General features: G+C 43.3%; 1 pseudogene; it reads right to left on the reverse strand.

Moving 5' to 3' along the window:
- Nucleotides 1-2,517: 2,517 nt before the first annotated feature.
- On the reverse strand, nucleotides 2,518-11,755 carry LOC125536534 (annotated as a pseudogene).
- Between the last annotated feature and the right edge of the window lie 10,445 nt (nucleotides 11,756-22,200).

Genomic DNA, 22,200 nt, shown 5'->3' on the forward strand with positions numbered 1-22,200 from the left:
TTTTCTCTTTGACTGGAAATGGTTCCAATAGAAGGTAGGATATTTATATCAAGCCGATATTAAGTACACACGGTCCGAACAACACGATATTAAGAGCTAGTGGAGACATTGAGGATGCACACAGTTTTGCATTGCCTATTGATATTGTTCTTTTGATACTGGTCATACCTGACATCCATTTGCGAGTGACTTCTTCTACACATGTATGCCATTTTTGAACTATTAATGACGGCATTCGTTTGCCCTCCATTCTAGGACGTGGTGTAGTGAAGATCGTTTCCGGCACACCATTTGCTTGTTTCTTGTTCCTTCGTATGCACAGTCAACTTGTTTTTGAATCTAGCAACACGATGACCCTCTCTTGCTGCCTTGTCTCGCCCTCGCTTTACCCAATTGCTGAGCTGACATAATCGTAGCATCATGTGTTACGTACTATTGTAAAGGTTTTACCCTAGATTTCTCGAAGACTCGCAGGTTTCATTTAATATCATCGATTATACAATTCAGAGCGATTATAAGGGAAATAATCCATGCGGATACTACGGTTTGCAACTCGAGAAAAACATGAACTCAAGCAATCTTGCAGTTTACTCTTTAGAATACTCCGCTTAACAGTTTACAACGGATATTAGATGGTTAAGGTTGAAGCAACGTCGATGACGAGAGCTCTTATCTAGTCTCAGCACCAAAAGAGACGCCACTGCTATTCAAATGGAGCAGGTCCTTGTCATCCGCACCCAAAAATCAACCTTGCGTTTCAGCCATGGAGCAAAACGATGGACCCTTTTCAATATAAAAGTCGTGCTACCCTCATGCTATCAAAAAGGTGAATTTTGTCAAGTTGCTAGCAGCCACGCTGCCTGATTCCAAGCCCTCTCGTTGATTGAGCGTATAAGACTGGTGCACCCACATTGCGGCCCCCATATTTTTATGAACCCGGAGATGGCTCCAAGGAGGCCCATCCTAATGGGCGTTGTTTTATAGCGGCGGAGATGCTATGTTTGTCGCTGTCAATGTGCGTTTCCTTGCCGAGCCCCGTAGATTATTCGCGCGGACGAGACAAAATACCACTTTTTGAGCAGCGCAAAAGTCAGGAGGGGCATCTTCTCGCATCTTTTGGTGTGGATTCGATTCAGATTTGTCTTGTGCTGATGAGAGAGGAGGCCACGAAGAACAGGAGTGGATGGAGGGGGGAGGCAGTCCAGTGGCGTGCTCAGGGGGCTTATTATCTCGTAGGAAGGAACCGTTCAAATGCAGTTCGTGATGTCAGGTCCTGATGCAGGAAAGAGTGCATTGGGTATTTCTTTTTGCCGATTCCTCTCTACTCCGCTGGGTGCATGCACCTGAATTCTGGAATTCGCTTCAAGCCTAGTTGTTTCCAAATGTTTAAGACCGTCTGACATCATAGAAGGTTGCTCGCACAACTTTATTTGGTTTGGTATTTTATTTATTTTGGGACTAGGTTTGGCACATACAATCCCGCAAAGCAGAAGCTACTCCCTCCGTCTCATAATATAAGACATTTTTTTGATTCCAGTGTAGTGTCAAAAGACGTCTTACATTATGAGACGGAGGAAGTAGGTAAGTAAAGACAATTACGTGACCTAGTTTTTCTGGACTAAAAGTTTGGAACACTGAAACATACAATCCAGCATAACAGAGAGGGGAAACTCGTACAAGCTTCTTTTTTTAGGGAAGCTCGTACTAGCTAGTATACTGAATCGTGTAAAAAATACTCCCTTAAATAATGCATGTGCCAAACACCTCATGATTTTTGTAAATGCTGTAAAATACTGTTATGCATTCTGTGGTATCACACAGCAGCAGATTTAAAAACTGTAGTTTTCCGATACTTCTGATCTTCAACATACTTTAAATCCAAACAGAACCTAAGCTTATGTAGTGAACTGCTTTATTTCGACAGCTTGTACAGGGGAAGGTAGCATTTAAGATTTATTTTGTTTCGGGCTGTGGAGGATCTGGTAAAAAAATTCTGTGGACTTCTATCATTGCCACTCTTAGGTCTGAGCGGCGCGTCGTGCTTGCTGTTGCATTGTCAGGTGTGGCCTCTCTTTTGTTACGTGGTGGAAGGACTGGTCATTCAAAGTTCAAGATTCCGGTTGAGGCGAGCGTCTCTCATCAATGCTTGCTGGATTATGTCAGCGAGCGTCTCTCATTTTGTGGGGTGAGGCCCCAATGACCAGTCGTTTGTGTTTCGAGGCCCTTGATAGATCGTATCTGTTCAGGATGATGCCAATTGTTTGCTGCCTTTCGGAGGTAAGGTAATGGTACTGGGAGGCGATTTCAAACAGATCTTGCCTGTTGTGGAAGGTGGTGCCAAGGAGGATATAATTAATGCATCCTTAGTGTCGTCGACGCTGTGAGGATACGTTAAGGTTCTTAAACTAAATACAGAAACAGAGTAAATGACATGGAATGCAACTGCTAACCTATGTACGTTTATGCAGAACAGACGGGGATCATCACACAAAACCATAACAAAACATATGGGGATCGTCACACAAATCCATAACAATCTCATTACCAAAACTGATGCACCATTGTTCAACTCAACCAACAACAATTTTCGCCATTGCCCTTACACCTTTGACGCAGCACGCCCCAAAATCATATTTGAATACAAGATAATATACACTCTACATCAAAACCATATGGTATGGCGACCACCAATCCCTTGAAGCGACCAATGCATGCACAAATGAACTCCCCCAGAAAAAGATTCAACTCAAAAAATTGGTTGACAGTACCAATGACGAATTATGGAAAGAAAAGCAAGCCCCGACCTTGCAGCCACAAGACAGAAGAGTGGAACTATGTGGATAGGATGGACTGGAGCATAAGCTGCTGCTGTGGTTGCAAGGTGGAAAATGTTGAGGCAAGAAAATCAGGTGGCAATGTCTGCTGAAATCGCTTCAGAACACTGATCATCCGGGTGGTTGTTTCATCTGTTGCAAGCTCCTTCCCATTGCACAGAACCTACATAGAAAACAAAATGAAGGAACGAAATCATTTACTAAATTATTCATAGAAAACTAAGCTCAAATATCAAGATGTACTGCTGAATAAAAAGGTCTGCCGCCACCAAATGGCCAAACTGAGACCTCGACACATGAATTTACAGATCAAAACCCACAATGTACTGCTTCATTGTCATTATTTCATTCAGCAATACTAAATACCCCCTAACTGGAGGTGACAGACTGACAGAGCAAGCACAAAGTCAAAATTACCTCAGCAAAAATAGAGACTATTTTAGGAAGATACTGACTATGAGGTCCAAGAACCTGTGAGTCAGATCTGCACATAAAGAACAGGTTATATAAAATGTAAGAAATATTCTACTGTTACTGCCATGCTGACACTAAAGAGCAGATACCTCTCCACCATCGAACAAAGCTGATCATGTACAACTTTTGCTTCAATCTTGTCATCTTTTATAGGCAAGCAACCAAGCCATGCTGGAATGACCTGAGAAGCATAATTTATTCAGTTTAAACCATTAAAAAATAGTAAACATGCACAGCAGATGTAGAGTAGAGGTATCTCAGCTTGATATGTCCTTTCATTCACTTACAATCCACATGCTGGTGCGCATGGAATGGGCATCATCAAATATCGCGAAAAAGATAACAAACAACCGTATGTCTCTTCGGTTCAAAAGAATATAATACTCCCTCCGTTCCAAAATACATGACTCAACTTACAAAGTTAATACAAAGTTGAGTCATCTATTTTGGAATGGAGGGAGTAGGAATTTTGGAGGATTCCATTCCATATGATTTTTTTTATCTACAGAGCTTGTTTGGTTTGTAGGACTAAAAATCATACGATTTTCTTCGAATGCAAATTCCGAAGGTATTTTTCCACTGACACCAACCTCATGAAAATTTCCCCTTGGTTTAAATGACAACTATGGGATGGACCTAATCCTTAAGAAAATTTCTTGTAGATTTTCAGTGGATTAACAAAACAACTTTTGGTTACAAATTCCTGTAGGGTTAAACATGCCTTGATACTGAATTCCGACGTTTTGCTATTCCTGCATTTTCGAAATATTATGAACCAAAGAGGCCCTTGGTTTAGTCTCTTAATAGAACCTGGAAGTGAGATTTAAGCATATACCTGAGCCGCATCAATCCCATCGCGATGAAATTGACATATTTTTCCAAGTGCTGAAACAGCATTATCATATGCCATAATATTATCTGCATGTTGTGCTTCTGGATGTCTGATAACATTGTTCAGCTTTGACAGGGCCTCTGAATTTTTAAAAGCATTATTGTGTTAAATGGAATGACTTCAAGATGCTTGTAGTACTAAGCCATAAGATTCAGAACTTACCTCCAACTAAAGGACGGAAAGTAAGGCCGCCAAACTCAGCACATACGCCCAGGCCATAAACAGCAGCCTAACATGATGATGATTTTGTCACTACATTAGTGTCATGTATTACAGACAAAACAAGTTAAGACAACATGAGAGCACAAATACAGACCTGCCGAACATCTGAGTTATCATCGTTGGATGCCTCCAACAGGAAAGGAACATAGGTATCATAATACCTGCTCAGGCGAAAAATATGATTCAGTTCCAATTAAAACCCAGTTTACACGTAAGGGATAACTAATGTTAAGGAGAAACATACTTCAGAGCCGACTCACGACATTGCTCTGCAATGTCATCAAAAATGCAGATAGCTATCCTTCTCTCCTCAGCTGTCTTGTCCTTTCCCTGAAAATTAAAGATTAGATAAAAAATACTAAATAGGATACCAGGATATCATGGAGACATACCAACAGACATAGGCCTACTAGAACATGGTAATGATCATAAACATTACCCTTTGGCACCATAAAAATGAAGAGACCAAGGAGAGAGGCATTCACAATTCAAGGCTGCAAGCAATTGTTTCTATCCAAGCTAACAGTGCTTTACATACTATTTTAGCTGTCACCTTATTAGTTCCACAGTTTTCAGAAATGAAACGGTTCGGTCAAACAGAAGGCATGTGGTTCTCTTCAACAGTTATTCCCAAAACCAATGAGACAAAGCCACACAGGAATATGGAAAAATTATCAACACAAGATTTGATCCCTACATTTTGTGTGACCTCAGAGGAATTCTGTATGCTAATTGGGTCAAATGAGAGAACTAACACAGAATCGGTTGTAATTGGAAAAATATTAGAAACTGAACTCCAAACAAATCTGTGCACACAACACAATGAGCATGCCCAAACAAGGTGGGATTCAATCAACTTACCAACATTGGTGTAACATACACAGATAGCTCATCAAAGAACGGCAAGAAAGAAGCTTTAAAGGTTTTAATCAAAGTTCCCAGGCACTCGCCGACCTGAGTGTAAACAAATAGAGAATGTTAATTCAAAAATGAAATTGCAGAACACAAGCAATTCACAGACTTGTCAAGAAACATAACCTGATCAAACACTTCCTCCTCCTGCTCATTCTCTTCTTTGAGTAGTTCTCCTTCATCAGCATCAAAATCTTCTGCTTTTGTTCTCTCTGATCTGTCTCTTTTCCTGGTTGCACTGGCTATAATAACATTCTTAATCTCATCCGAAATAGCTCTTACTTGATTCTCATCAAGAAGACATCCAGAAAGCTGTTCAGTGAAAGTAAAGTCAGTGAGAAATCTGGTAAAGCAAACTCTCTACTCCCTCCTTTCCGGTTTATAAGGCTCAATTCAAAAATCTCACCAACCAAGGTAGATGATGAGTGGTGGAATATTTTTTGTAGTTTGCAAAAGCACCCAATTAATGCTCTTAATACTTGCATGCAATGATTTAATGCACCTTGAAGTCTGAACATGTGATGGGGAACAACCAAATTGAGCCTTATAAAATGGAAAAACTAAAATTTTGAGATAAGCCCTACAAACCGGAAAGGAGGGAGTAGAAGTCAAGGAACAATTAAATGTGTGCCATACAGAACTGACTAACTAGGTAACATTGTACAGATGATGGCTCAAGTGTTGATCCATTCAAAAGAATCTATGCTTTGAACACAATAAATAAGAAAAATTAATTTATCTCTTGCTAAACGCTAATCCATAAACAGCAATAAGCACCTAGGTACTTCTATACAAATGGTGTATTTGGTTAGTCGTACGAAGTTTTTCTTACAAAAGAAGCATCTTTATGGTACTACTAACGCTAACAACTTCCACCAATATATAATATGAAGTGATATGTAAGTTAATGAAGACTGAAATATGTCGACCTTCTAACAGTCATCACATCAAGTTAATGAAGACTGAAATATGTCGATCTTCCAACAGTCATCACATTAAGTTGTTACTCCCATTGCTGAGACGGGAACGTAAATTTGGTTCCCACAACAGCACAATAGACATACAGAATGTAAGGGCGGTTATCCAAATTGAGAAGAACTTTATATAAGTTGTTTCTAATACCATATAGAGCATATAAATCTGTGGACCTAGTTAGGGAGTTGTGGAGGACCCTGACAATCAAACTGCTAAAATCAAACAGCTCAAGTTGCTACAGTGATGTTGGACATCACATCAGGCTATTTCGAAAAGGCTTCAATCAGTTATATGTTATCTGGAAGCCCGCAAGTAGTCATCAATATGGAAATACTACATTTGTTTAGAAAGCTCCCCTCCACCGCATTTTTTTGTGTATTAGTCGAGACATGCAAATACACAATTACCAGTTACAATCTAGGACCTAATCATACTCACTCTAACATGAACAAGTGACACAACCCACAAAGTACTTACTCCCCCTGTGCAGAAAACAGAACAGACCTGCATACACTCATTTAAGGAATCCAGCATGGATGAGCACATTTCGGTTTCCGGCTCCTGTATGGTAGATGGATGCAAGAAAATCCAGCTGTTAGCATTTAGTTAAAGTGTAAAACAAACCAATGTTATCATGAACTTAGGGACGAGGTTTTGCAAAGACCTTGTGCAGCGCTTCAACCAGAGCTGGAATTATGAAATCAGACAATTGTTTAACGTAAGACTCATCGCGTCCTGGAGCCTGCCCCTTCTCAACAGCCAATTTTGCCGAACGTAACAGTTCAGGCATAGCTGCATAATTGTGGCAAAAAATGTTAAAAGAAACACACAAAATCTAAATGAAAACAAATGTAGATCATCAAAGTACCTGCAACAGCAGCTCTTCTCACTTCTTCATGGAAGTAAAACTTAAGAAGAGGGACCAATGTAGGAGCAACCTGCATGGAATTTGTTCCAGTCACATCCACGGTTATCAGAAGTTAAAAAATCAGACAATTGCTTTGTGAATGACTGAACGGGAAAATAAACCTGATCAATCCATGGAAAGAAACCCTCCTTGAGCTCATCAGCATAGCAACACAGCATGTTGCAAGCCGTTGCTTTCTCTTCCAGCACACTAGTTCGAATTCCAATTCTTTTGTCACCAAGTGTGATCGTTTCAATGCTGTACGAAATACCAAAAATCAGCGGTGTTATTGCAAAATTAATACGCAGTTAAAAGCAAAAACAAGGGGGGGGGGGGGGGGGGTTAACATGCTCGCACATGGTGTACAAACAAATCAAAACATGTAAACATTGCATGAACACTAGTGTATGTAACTTGCAACCACTAGTTCATGGATTATGTGGATAACACTGGGGATATAAACAAACACAGAAGTAGTGCAAAAGACTTTACATATAGAGAGCCATACACTCTGAACCAGAGAACCGCAATTTGCAAGGTTTATTCCTTTTTTGTGAAGGCTTTTGTAAGTGGTATTAAAAACAATGTTGAAATAAACTTGTTACTATTTTCAGAAGACTAAATTAAGCATGCCGACAGCCTATATGGTGGTTCCCGGTTCAAGAGAGCCAACTTTTAGTTCAGTGGATTTCCCAAAAGAATTATTGAGAAGGTAACGCAAACCTGTCGTCATCTGATTCTATTTCATCATCTGATTCGGCTGAAGTAATTGTGACATCAGGCTTCAGCTGAGCAGACTGAAGCAGTGGTGGCATAACAACATGCATGTAAGGAAGAAAATCCTGTCCAAGACATTTGCATAGCCTGGCCCAAGCCTGTCACATGCAGGGACATGGTTATAAAAATTCAAAATGCAATTACAATCAATATCCTACTTTGAAGCATACCTGCAACATGTAGCTGGTTATCGGATCATCTGTTTCCATTGGAGTTCCTTGCAAAGCCATAAGCACTTCCATGACCTGCAAATTATCAGGTAAATTAGGAACAGAATGCCTCAGGAAAAAAATATAGCCATTCCAACAAAATGATGTCCAGCAGAAATTCAAGTAGGATATACTCCCTCCGTCCCAAAATAAGTGTATCAAGCTTAGCACAACTTTGTACATGAGTTAGTACAAAGTTAAGACACTTATTTTGGGACAGAGGGAGTATATGAATGTCCACTATAAAATTAGAGAAGAAAAGAGATACTAACCTGCTTGGCATCATCCCTAAATTTATCCTTGCCTACAGCCATTCCAACAAGACTTATACACTCCATGGACTTGGCACGGAGCATCCTATTAGACTTGTCAGTTGCATTCATCAAAATAGCTTTCAGGTACGGCATAACAGCATCATAGTATTTCTTGAAGTGGTCCTGAAAAACAAAGTGTATCATACATCATATAATATTATAAAGTCACGATGATCACTAAGCTATAAATCATGAAAAAGTGTTACAGCCATTAAAGGTGATATTGAATGTAGCTGTTAACTTCCACACAAGCAGTTACCTGTGATGAATCAGCTACTGATGCTAAAGCTGTCAATGCTCCCTCTTGCACCATTTGCTTACCGTTCTGAAAACAACATAAAGGTTAACATATTATCTACCTGTACAAACAGTGACTCAAGGGAACTTAGATGCATACCTGGAGAAGAACAAGTAATTTGCTAACGATTCCATCCAGGTATGGTGTCAGAATTTCGGGCGTGCAATTCTCACTGAAATTCAAGATTGCGGACGCAGCATGTGCCTGTCAAGAAAGATAGTAGACACAATAAATCAATATTACAGCATGTGCCTGACAAGAAGGATAGTAGACACAATAAATCAATATTAGATTAGTAATTAAACCCTAATATGCATAGTCCACATAGGGGTACAAATTTTTTTGGCAATAACAGAAGTACAATGAAATTCAAAAAAGTGATAGCACAATGCATTCAAAACATTAAACAGAAGCAGTTTCAAAAGCACAGTAAACTAAACAACAGACTTAGTGAGTTAATATAGTACTACAAGCAGGCCATGTGCTTAACAATTTCTCTGTTGCACCTAGAAACAGTTTCTCTGTTGTGGATCCGACATGCGAAAATATTCAGAAAAATATTTAAAAAACAATACTGAAATTAATCAAGATGGAATACAAAGGGGCCAGACAAACAGAATAACATAGGATAGGCCAGAATTTGGACTTTTATATGAAATTTATTAATCAATCAGCTTATTTACAAGTTAGGAGCATACTAAACAATAGTTCTGTGAGACACATTTCCTAGAGATGCTTTACTACATAGACTTGATCAGAGCCATTCAGAAAGTAAATGTCAAAGTATCTAATGTAAAACAGGTAGCAGAAAAACCTGGAGAATACAAAGGAAATTTATGTTTTTGTTACATATCTCAACAATGATAACGAAATACCTAATAATTTGTTACAACTAGAGCACAAATAGATTGAATTCTTTATCTAATGAAGAATGTCTCAAGCTTAAAGGAAGTACGTTTCTTACATATGAATGTACTATGTCTCTACTGAGATAATCTCAGCCACATAAGCACTAAAAACTCGTTGTAATTAAAAACAAGGATTTTCTGAGTCAACTGATCAAGTTTGATGCCAGTATTTCAACACTTGCCTGCACACGTGGATTCTGAAAATCGTCCATGGCATTAGCCAATGCAGGCAGCACCTTCTGGTGGTACTGAACCTGCAAGTCTGGGCCCAAATCTGTAGACAGCTGACCAATGGCATTGATTGCAGCCCACCGCACTCGAGGATGAGGGTGTTGGAATCCATTCAGTATCATCGAAACCACCTGCTCCAAGTTTTTAAGCATAACCTGACAGCAACAAACAGCAACTGGTGAGGAGATGATCCACTTTGGTTATTTCCTACTTGCAAAAATGATATAGAACGATACACATTTTCGTGGCCTAACGCTAGTGAAAATGTTTTATAGGCATGGCAACTCAAAATTTGTAAATGAGGGATCAAGGTAAAAGTATGGCATCCACTATCTTGTTTCCATATTACTAATTTAATTTCTAATTCAACAACGTTAATGAATGGATGTTGCTTTTAAGCATTTCAATGAGGTTTTGAAGTAACAAACTATTGCAAAGTTAATCAAAAGGCCAAAGTTAATTAGGCTAACCTTTGCACATCCCTCTGCAATCTGTGCAAGCGTGATAAGCGCAGCATGGTGCTTCTGCCACTCTGGAGCAGAAAGATATTGTGGGAGCAGCTCAGATGCAATCGGCACAACTGCATTCCCACCAATGGCAATGGCAAGACGGTCAAGGCACTCCTGCGCCACTCCATAGTTGTTCCCTTCACCTGCATCTTCGTCCTCGGTTTCGGCAGTGTGCCAGGCAGGGTCATCCTCTACATCAAGCAACATCTGCATAAGTACTTGGAAGAGCCTGCCAACAAACTGCGGGAGCCTGCGCATCATTCCTGGTGCACGCTCCCTGGCCTCAGCAAGAGTAATCACAAACTCGACAGCCAGGTGCCTAGTTCCATCCTCCAACTGTGCAGCTTCAGCTATTTGCAGCATCGCTCCTGCCACATCAGCAATCTGTCGCCGCAGGAACCTTGGCTCTGCACCAGCCAGCTCCACAAGCAGCTCCAGTGCCTCCTGTGCAGATGCCTCCTGGGACGAATTCAGGCAATCCGTGAGCGCCCTCATCATCGCAGGCAGCAAGTCCTGCATCTTATCTCTGTCAGCGTTAGTTGGCAGGCACTGAACGAGATTAACGGCGGCGCTCAGCGCGGCGATGCGAACATCAGGCGAGGTCGGGTGCGCCAGGGCAGATGCTAGAAGGTTGTGGATGGTCATCAAATGGTCGAGAAGAGATTCGGCGATGTAATCGGCGAGGCGTGCGAAGATGAGCAGCGCCGACTCCTGCAGGTTGGGCGCCTCGGGGGTGGAGGCCGCGCGGAAGAGGAACGGCAGCAGCTCGGCCCAGGTGTTCTCCGGGAGGAGGAGCGTGGCGAGCTCGGATATGGCGTCGCAGACCTTCTTGGCGATGGGCTTGGGGGGGTCGGACTGGAGCGCGGCAAGGAGGTGGGCCTTGAGCGCGACCTGGCCGTCGGGGGATAGGAGGGGCCAGAGCGGGGGCGGCGCGGCGGCGGAGGAGTCGGGGGAGGCCGTCGGGGAGAGGAGCTTGCGGAGGAGGACGGCGGCCATGGCGCGGAGCTCGGCGGGGGTGGCGGGCGCGGCGAGCGAGGAGGCGAGGCGCAGCGCGAGGGGCTCCGGGTGGGAGCCGCGGAGGCGGTGGAAGGCGGCCTCGGCGGCGGCGCGGTCGGCGTTGGAGGCCGACATGAGCGTGGAGAGCAGCGCGTCGAACGCCGCCGGGGTCGCCGCCCAGCAGCGCCGCGGCCGCGGCCTGGTCTTCGGCGGACGCCATCGGATCGGGCGCGGGCCGAGGCGGCGGCGGGGCGGCTGGCTAGGGTTTTGCGGGGGGAGGCGGCGGGAATGTGGAGGGGAGGGTGGACAGGGCACGGGCGGGGGAGAGACTCGGGATGGGTTTAATAATATATGGGTAGGGTTTGGGGAGGTGCGGCTCGGGGGCAGCGGCGGGTGGGGCAGAGGCAGAGGCAGAGGCAGAAGGAGACGAGGACGGCGGGGGAAGGGGTTTGGTTTGGTTTGGTTGGGCGGGGGCGGGGGCGGGGGCGGGTCGAGCTGGATTGGGTCCGCGAGGGAGGGAATTGAGGTTTGGGTTCGGACGGTTTCGCGGGATTCCTTGCTCCTGTCTGCCTTGCCGCTTTTGATTATTCCGTCCATTTTATGTCGACTCGCGTCGGAGATGATTTCGTTCGTTCGTTCCTTCGCTTTGCTTCTCCATCCAGGTCGCGCCGGGTTCTGGGTTGTTTTACTACTGGCAGCGAGGCCGCTGTGCTGTGCGCGACGTGAGCTGGGGGTGGAATGGAAGGGAGTGATTGGCCATTGATGGGTACAGGCAGGCGGCCAGGTTCCATCGCGCACAGGGTCATGATTGATCGCGTGGTGGGTGACAGGGAACACAACTGGCGCCTCCTAGGTGGCTAGCGGGGATTTCTTTTACCTCGTTTTTGCTTTTTTTTTGGCACGAGAAGGCTAAGGCCTCTTTTGGTTCATAGGATAGGATTACCATAGGAATAGGAATTTTGTAGGAAACAAGATGGCATGTATCTCAAATCCTATGAGTAGAAATAAAAAACGAGATGTCATTTGATTGACACCAAATGAATTATTCCATCGAGTCTAGGCTCATTTTTATTTTCCTATGAAATGTGGAGGATAGGAAACAATCCTATAAGAATCATATCCTCTAAAATTCCTATGAAATTCCTCCAAACCAAAAGATACCTAAATTGGTTTGCTGTCAATACTTGGCAAGTCTGAAATTTGGCTAAAAAACGGTTCTTGTCAATCTCTAGAATAGTTTTCAATTTTAACGGCTTTTGATTTTGCGAAATGTTGGCATTAGAACAATTAGCCTTGAGATCCTCTGACGTTGTCGAGACTACGGTGGAGGGACGTCCAATCCGCATTGTTGTTCGTGTGCCATACAGTATCACCAAGCAACCCCCATGGATACAGGACACACTCGGAAATATGCACCAAGTAGCACCAAGCAAACCACGGATACAAGGCGCACTTGTTGGAAATATGCCCTAGAGGCAATAATATTGTATTATTATATTTCCATTATTCGTAGTTAAGAGTTTATATTCCATGCTATAACTGTTATGATCCTGGAATATGTGATTTAGTGGAAAACTCATATGCACGTGTGGAATGATAAACGGTAAACAATAGGTTTTCGGTCTCGCCTCTAAGACCGGCTCAAGTGTTGTTGGTGGTCATGTTTTCCGGATCTTATGATATCGTTGAGTGTAACGATAGTTCTAAAACAATATTGAGGATATGATGTTAGAAAAACGATCATATTGAATCGACCCAATACTTGTTTGTTATACTATGTGATTACATCGTATAAAATCATCTGTTATAACACGGAGTGTTGACATGTGTTTTAGTTCCTCAGACCATGAGAGTGTCTCGATCACTTCCTACTCGACAGTGGGCTTTTGGGTACGAGAACACTTTATTTGGGCCAGAGGGGTAAAGCCCACGAGGCTTTAGGAAGGTGCAAAAGGAGTTTTGCGGAGGCCAGGGGCCCAGACGCCAAGGACCATGGCATCTGGTCCTGGAGTCCGAGAAGGACTCTTACCTTGCGTGCCAAACCGACTTTGAGGAGGCTCTTTCTCCAAGAAACGACCCCAGGGCTCAACATATAAATAGAGCGGCGGAGCTAGCACCCGGAACACATAAAGATTCATCAAGCCGTGTGTCGGCAAACCCGCCCCCTCTAGTTTAACATTCGTCATAGTTTCCGTTGTGCTTGGCGAAGCTCTGCAGAGATTGTTCTTCACCACCACCGTCACCATGCTGTCGTGCTGCCAGAACTCATCTACTACTTCACCCATCTTGCTGGATCAAGAAGGCGAGGACGTCATCGAGCTAAGCATGTGCTGAACGCGAAGGTGTCGTACATTCGGTACTTGATCGGGACGGATCATGAAGGTGTACGACTACATCAACCGTGTTGATAAACACTTCCTCTTAGCGAACTACAAGGGTATGCAGATGCTCTCCCCTCTCGTAGTTATACATCTCCATGGATAGGTCTTGCGTGTGCGTAGAAATTTTTTGTTTTCCATGCAACATTCCCCGTCACCTTCCTGGCCGGCAAAAATAAGCGCATATGTGTGAGCTCGACTCGACTCATTCTTGCAACCCATGGCGCAATGCGTCGCGACAAGGCAGACTGCGGAGGAGAGCACGCGGGAACCACTTCTCTTCTCAAGCTCAAATAGCATGTGAAAGAGAATCCCTTAGTTCAAACTCCTCTCCAACTACTGAACTTGAAGGAAACATGCCCTAGAGGCAATAATAAAGTCGTTATTTTATATTTCCTTATTCATGATAAATGTTTATTATTCATGCTAGGATTGTATTGATCGGAAACTTGATGACCCACAAGTATAGGGGGTCAATCGTAGTCCTTTCGATAAGTAAGAGTGACAAACCCAACGAGGAGCAAAAAGAAATGCAAGTGGTTTTCAGCAAGGTAATGTCAGCAAGCGCTAAAATTGTAAGTAACAGATAATTTGGTAGCAGGATAATTTGTAACGAGCACATAACGGTAACGGCAAAAATATGCAGCAAGATAGCCTAATCCTTTTGTGGCAAAGGACGGACCAAAACAGTTTCTTATAATAAGCAAAGTGTTCTTGAGGGCACACGGGAATTTCATCTAGTAAATTTCACCATGTTGGCTTGATTTATGTTCACTACTTTGATAATTTGATATGTGGGTGGATCGATGCTTAGGTGTTGTTCTTACCTGAACAAACCTCCTACTTATGATTAACCCCCGCGCAAGCATCCGCAACTACGAGAAAAGTATTAAGATAGGATCTAACCATAGCATTAAACTTTTGGATCCAAATCAGTCCCTTACGAAGTAGCGCATGAACTAAGGTTTAAGATTCTGTCACTCTAGCAACCCATCATCTAATAACTACTCCATAATGCATTCCCTTAGGCCCAAATATGGCAAAGTGTCATGTAGTCGACGTTCACATGACACCACTAAGGGAATCACAACATACATATTATCAAAATATCAAACACATATCAAGTTCATATGATTACTTGCAACATGATTTCTCCCGTGACCTCAAGAACAAAAGTAACTACTCACAAGTGATAAAATATGTTAATGATCAGAGGGGTATTAAATAGCATAATGGATCTGAACATATAATCTTCCACCAAATAAACCATATAGTGATCAATTACAAGATGTAATCAACACTACTAGTCACCCACAGGTGCCAATTTGAAGTTCCTGTACAAAGATTGAACACAAGAGATGAACTAGGGTTTGAGAGAAGATGGTGCTGGTGAAGATGTTGATGAAGATTGGCCTCCCTAAGATGAGAGGGTTGTTTGTGATGATGACGACGATGATTTCCCCCTTCGGGAGGAAAGTTCCCCCGGCGGAATTGCTCCGACGAAGGGCAAAAGTGCTCCTACCCAAGTTTCGCCTCGAGACGACGGTGCTCCGTCCCGAAAGTCCCCTCCTTATTTTTTTTTAGGTCAAAATGACTTATATAACAAAAGATGGGCACCGGAGGTGGGCCGAGGAGGGCAAACCCACCAGGGCGTGCCTGGGCTACCTGGCGCGCCCAGGTGGGTTGTGCCCACCTGGTGGGCCCCCTCTGGTAGTTATTCGCTCCAATAGTTCTTATTTATTCCATAAAAATTCCTCGTGAAGTTTCAGCTCATTTGGACTTGTGCATAATAGGTAGCCTAGCGTAGCTTTTTCAGGTCCAGATTTCCAGCTGCCGAAATTCTCCCTCTTCGTGTGAACCTCGCATATTATAAGAGAAAAGGCATTAGAATTACTCAAAAAGCATTATTATGCATAAAAACATTATAAATAACAGTAGGTAAACATGATGCAAAATGGACGTATCAACTCCCCCAAGCTTAGACCTCGCTTGTCCTCAAGCGAAAACCGAAATCGAAAAACATGTCCACATGCTTAGAGAGAGAGGTGTCGATAAAAACAAAATGCGGACATAGAACCATCATGTAAATTACTATAACAACAACAAACTTTAACATGAAACTTTTATCATAGACTTCTCATGAATAAGTAACAATTCATCACAACATCGAAGTATAAAGCATAAACTATATTAGAAACCAACAAACTATGTTCTCGGTCAACTTTGCATCTACAATTCATCATCTTTTCAGGAAGGGTCACGTATCGGAGCCTTTAGGCAAGTCCATATACTCAACCATCATATAGTCTTCTATGATTGCTAACACGCACCGCATACACATGAGCAAAATGTTTCAACCGGACACATAGAAAGATAGGGGCTTATAATTTCGCCTCCCAACGTATCCACCTCAAGGGTGATGTTAGCAATAATAATTCATGCTATCCATATTCAACTGGATATATGTGCCTAGATCTTTCCTCACCACATGATGCTTGCCAAAAGAGAAAAATAAAAAGGAATAGAGAGAAAAACTTTGACTCTTGCATGAAAGTAAATACATAAAAGTAAAAGATAGGCCCTTCGCAGAGGGAAGCAGAGGTTGCCATGCGCCTTTTGTTCGTATGCTCAATCCCTTAGTGCAAAAGAACATCACGTTATATTGCCCCTTATGATAGCAACCTTTATTATGCAGTCTGTCGCTTTTATTCTTTGCCATCACATGTTTGTACAACGCTCAATTTTCTCTTACACTAAATGATCTAACACTTTTCGAAGCAATTTTCATTGCCTTATTGCATCGATGACAACTTACTTGAAGGATCTTGCTCAATCCCTAGGTAGGTATGGTGGACTCTTGAAAATAAGATTTGGGTTTAAGGGTTTTTGGATGCACAAGTAGTATCTCTACTTGGTGCGGTATTTTTGGCTAGCAAAGATGGGGGGCAAGCACCACATGTTGAAGGATCTATGACAATATAACTTCTATGTGAACATGAACAAACATAAATCATTACGTTGTCTTCCTTGTCCAACGTCAACAATTTTGGCATATAATATTTTGATGGGGGCTCACAATCACAAAAGATTTCCAAGATAATGTATTTGCATGTGAATCTTCTCTTCCCTTATTAATTCTTTCATGAATTGCATAATTGACCAATGTTATGTTTGTCAATCTCCAATAAATTTTTCTACTTATACTTTTCCTTATGTGGTATCATTACTTACCATAAGATTAGCATATGATCTTTTTCATTTATTCCCTTTCTTTTTTTGTTGAACATGAAAGTAAAGAAAACAAAACTCCAACTAAACTTTATTATATATCTCGCATACGATTACAAAGATAGAACACTAAGCAAACTCTTGAAAAGAAAGGATCAAACTAAACTAAGGTAAATAAAGGCAAAAATATAGTGGAGGTAATACAATAACGGGGCATCTCCCCAAGCTTGGCGCAAGCCAAGGGGAGTGCCCATACCCGATACTCAATTTTCTTTTGATGATGAAGAAGGAGGTGGTGGTGATGAAGTGGTAGCGATCTTGTCCTTCATGTTCAAGAGATTCTCCAATCTACGGATGACGCTCCAGAGGGCGATGATGTGCTCTTGCAACAGAATATTTTCATGGCTGAGATATTTATTTTGCACATAAACCTGTTTCAATGGTCCGAAACGCTTCGATCTCGGTGGGGGTGAGATGATCATAGTAAGTGTTAAGGATATCTTCTTCTTCTTCCTCAGTAGGCCAGGCCTGCTCAACCACTGGCGCTTGATCTCCGGTAGCCTCCTTGCTCCTGTCCCCTTTGATGGCTTCTACGGGCTCTTCTTGTTGGAAATATGCCCTAGAGGCAATAATAAATAAGTTATTATCATATTTCCTTGTTCATGATAATCGTTTATTATCCATGCTATAATTGTATTGATAGGAAACTCAGATACATGTGTGGATACATAGACAACACCATGTCCCTAGTAAGCCTCTAGTTGACTAGCTCGTTGATCAATAGATGGTTACGGTTTCCTGACCATGGACATTGGATGTCATTGATAACGGGATCACATCATTAGGAGAATGATGTGATGGACAAGACCCAATCCTAAGCCTAGCACAAAGATCGTGTAGTTCGTATGCTAAAGCTTTTCTAATGTCAAGTATCATTTCCTTAGACCATGAGATTGTGCAACTCCCAGATACCATAGGAGTGCTTTGGGTGTGCCAAACGTCACAACGTAACTGGGTGGCTATAAAGGTACATTACAGGTATCTCCGAAAGTGTCTATTGGGTTGGCACGAATCGAGACTGGGATTTGTCACTCCGTGTAAACGGAGAGGTATCTCTGGGCCCACTCGGTAGGACATCATCATATGCGCAATGTGACCAAGGAGTTGATCACGGGATGATGTGTTATGAAACGAGTAAAGAGACTTGCCGGTAACGAGATTGAACAAGGTATAAGGATACCGACGATCGAATCTCGGGCAAGTACAATACCGCTAGACAAAGGGAATTGTATACGGGATTGATTAAGTCCTTGACATCGTGGTTCATCCGATGAGATCATCGTGGAACATGTGGGAGCCAACATGGGTATCCAGATCCCGCTGTTAGTTATTGACCGGAGAACGTCTCGGTCATGTCTGCATGTCTCCCGAACCCGTAGGGTCTACACACTTAAGGTTCGATGACGCTAGGGTTATAAAGGAAGCTTGTATGTGGTTACCGAATGTTGTTCGGAGTCCTGGATGAGATCCCGGACGTCACGAGGAGTTCCGGAATGGTCCAGAGGTAAAGATTTATATATAGGAAGTCCTATTTCGGCCATCGGGACAAGTTTCGGGTTCATCGGTATTGTACCGGGACCACCGGAAGGGTCCCGGGGGCCCACCGGGTGGGGCCACCTGCCCCGGGGGGCCACATGGGCTGTAGGGGGTGCGCCTTGTCCTACATGGGCCAAGGGCACCAGCCCCAAGAGGCCCATGCGCCTGGGGAAACCCTAAAGGAAGAGTCCCAGCAGGGGAAGGCACCTCCTAGGTGCCTTGGGGGGGGGGGAGGACTCCTCCCCTGGCCGCCCCCTAGGAGATTGGATCTCCTAGGGCTGGCGCACCCCCCCTTGGGATCCCTATATATAGTGGGGGTAGGAGGGCCTTTAAGACACACCTTTGCCTTTGGTGCAGCCCTCCCTCTCTCCCAAGTCCTTCTCCTCTCCCGTGGTGCTTGGCGAAGCCCTGCAGGATTGCCACGCTCCTCCACCACCACCATGCCGTTGTGCTGCTGTTGGATGGAGTCTTCCTCAACCTCTCCCTCTCTCCTTGCTGGATCAAGGCATGGGAGACGTCACCGGGCTGTACGTGTGTTGAACGCGGAGGTGCCGTCCGTTCGGCACTAGGATCATCGGTGATTTGAATCACGACGAGTACGACTCCATCAACCCCGTTCACTTGAACGCTTCCGCTTAGCGATCTACAAGGGTATGTAGATGCACTCTCCTTCCCCTCGTTGCTAGTCTCTCCATAGATAGATCTTGGTGACACGTAGGAAAATTTTGAATTTCTGCTACGTTCCCCTTCACTTCTCTCTTCAGCTCGATCTTCATCAACCAAGCATCCTCTTCCACTTTGTTGGAGGAAGAAGTAGACATGATGCCTGGCTCGATAGATCTGACTGACAACAGCAAGAAAAGAAAACAGAAGATTTCTCCGTGATGCGATGGTCAATAGGTTCAGGGGGTATATAAAGATTTTTTATCTTGGGAAACAAGCAAATGGAAGAAAAACGGAGTCCGGAAGGTACCCGAGGTGAGCACAACCTGGTGTCTTGTGCTCACCAGGGGTGCCTTCCTGGTTGTTTCTTATTTTCCTAATTTTTGTTATATTCCAAAATGGACAGAAAATATTTTTGCAGATTTTTCGAAGTTCGTTTACTTACTGTACCACGTACCTCCTTTTTTCACGATTCTGGAGTGTTCTGGAAGGTTTCTTTTATGTGTTCTTCCGGTGTCATAGTTCAGATAATATTGCTTTCAACATTAATGGGTGTACCTCGGATATAATGTTTTATCCATTGTCCATTAACGACCTTCGGGTTAGTACCTTCGGCATTATTTATTTCAATAGCTCCAGATCGATAAACCTCCTTGATAACATAGGGTCCTTCCCATTTGGAGAGGAGTTTTCCTGCAAAGAATCTGAAACGAGAGTTGTACAAAAGAACATATTCTCCAACCTTGAACTCGCGCTTTTGGATTCTTTTATCATGCCATCTTTTAACTTTTTCTTTAAATAACTTGGCATTTTCATAAGCTTGGGTTCTCCATTCATCTAATTAGCTAATATCAAATAACCTCTTTTCACCAACAAGTTTGAAATCATAGTTGAGTTCTTTAATTGCCCAATAAGCTTTATGTTCTAACTGAAGAGGCAAATGACAAGCTTTTCCATAAACCATTTTATAAGGGGACATACCCATGGGATTTTCATATGCTGCTCTATAAGCCCAAAGTGCATCATCTAATTTCTTAGACCAATTCTTTCGGGACCTATTGACAGTCTTTTGTAAAATTAATTTTATTTCTCTATTGCTAAGTTCAACTTGACCACTAGACTGAGGATGATAGGGTGATGCAATTCTATGGTTAACATCATACTTGGCAAGCATTTTACGGAAAGCACCATGAATAAAGTGTGAACCACCATCAGTCATTAAATATCTAGGGACTCCAAAGCTTGGGAAAATAAATTCTTTAAACATTTTTAATAGAGGTGTTGTGATCAACACTACTAGTTGGAATAGCTTCTACCCACTTAGTAACATAATCAACAGCAACCAAAATATGAGTATACCCATTAGAGGAAGGAAAAGGTCCCATGTAATCAAATCCCCAAACATCAAATGGTTCAACAGCAAGTGAATAATTCATAGGCATTTCTTGACACTTACTGATATTACCTATTCTTTGACATTCATCACAAGATAATATGAACTTACGGGCATCCTTGAAGAGAGTAGGCCAATAAAACCCAGATTGCAATACCTTATGAGCAGTTCTGTCTCCTGCATGATGTCCTCCATAAGCTTCGGAGTGACATTTCCATAGGATTTGTTCCTGTTCATGCTCATGTACACAAAGTCTAATAATACCATCTACTCCTTTATAAAGATGTGGGTCATCCCAGTCTTAAATCATAGAAGATTTTTTGATGCGGAGCATCCTACGGTCATCCCCATGGACCCACCATCGTCTCACGAAGTGCCAAGAGGGCCCATGACTCGAGCTAGAGCTAGAGCTCTCGAGACCGAGGTGACTTCTCTCCTTAGTGATATTACATATGATCCTCTCGAGACATGGCTACTACCTAAGTCCGAGATGTTGTGCATGATTAGGTACCAAGAGGACCCTCCCGAAGATGCACATGAAGACGGACAAGCCGACAAGTTCAATGATGAAGAGAACCAATGGAAGGAGTCAAGAACAACTCCCAGGCCCCGGACATCCGGCCCCTGGAAGCATCTACAGCAGCAAGGAGCCAGCGGCCAAGTCTACAGGGCCTGGACATCCGGCGCCCGGCCCGGACATCCGGCCCCCGCCCGGAAATCCGGCCTCCCGCCCGGATATCCGGACACCACCTATCCAGAGGACAGAAGAGAAGCACCGGCAGCCCGGACATCCGGCCCCAGCCCCAGACATCCGGCGCCTCCCGAGAGCCCGGACATCCGGCCCGACGCCCGGATGTCCGGCCCCGCTTGTCTGCGCACAGTAAAGGGCCGAAAACCGTGTACCCCTTAGCCCACCTAGACTATATATACTCTTCTCCTACCTACTTTTAGGGATAGCAAAGTAGTAGCTCATTAGAGATAGAGCTTTGCTCATCCACATCGGATCTACTCCACGAGAGAGACCGCGGCCCCTCTTCGGAGAAGATCCCTTTGGATTCAATACCTCCTTGCGGAGAAGACCATCAAGACCTCCTCACGGAGAAGATCGGTTACCATTTGTATCGTCCTTTGTTGATCGTGGATCTTGTATCTTCCTTTGTGTTCATGGATCTAGCATATGTGTGACTATTTCTTGTTGGTTTAGTGATTCTCTCGTGTTTCCCCTTGTGCTTCCCCTCGTGTTCTTTGTGTTCATCTCGGGATCCGCTCCTTTCATGAAAGATCGGCCCCTAGGGTTCCTACCCTACATCATATTGGTATCCAGAGCCACGTTGATCACGATTTCGGAGCCTTCCCGTTGTGTTTCTAGCCTTGTTTTTGTTCATCTTGTCCCCAATTCGAAAATTCCCCACAAAAATAGCCCCAATTTTTTTGTGATTTGTTGGTGTGATGAAGTTTTGTTGGATTTGATCCGTGGATTTCGT

Source organism: Triticum urartu, chromosome 2 (genome assembly GCF_003073215.2).
Source record: "Triticum urartu cultivar G1812 chromosome 2, Tu2.1, whole genome shotgun sequence".
Taxonomy (NCBI): domain Eukaryota; kingdom Viridiplantae; phylum Streptophyta; class Magnoliopsida; order Poales; family Poaceae; genus Triticum; species Triticum urartu.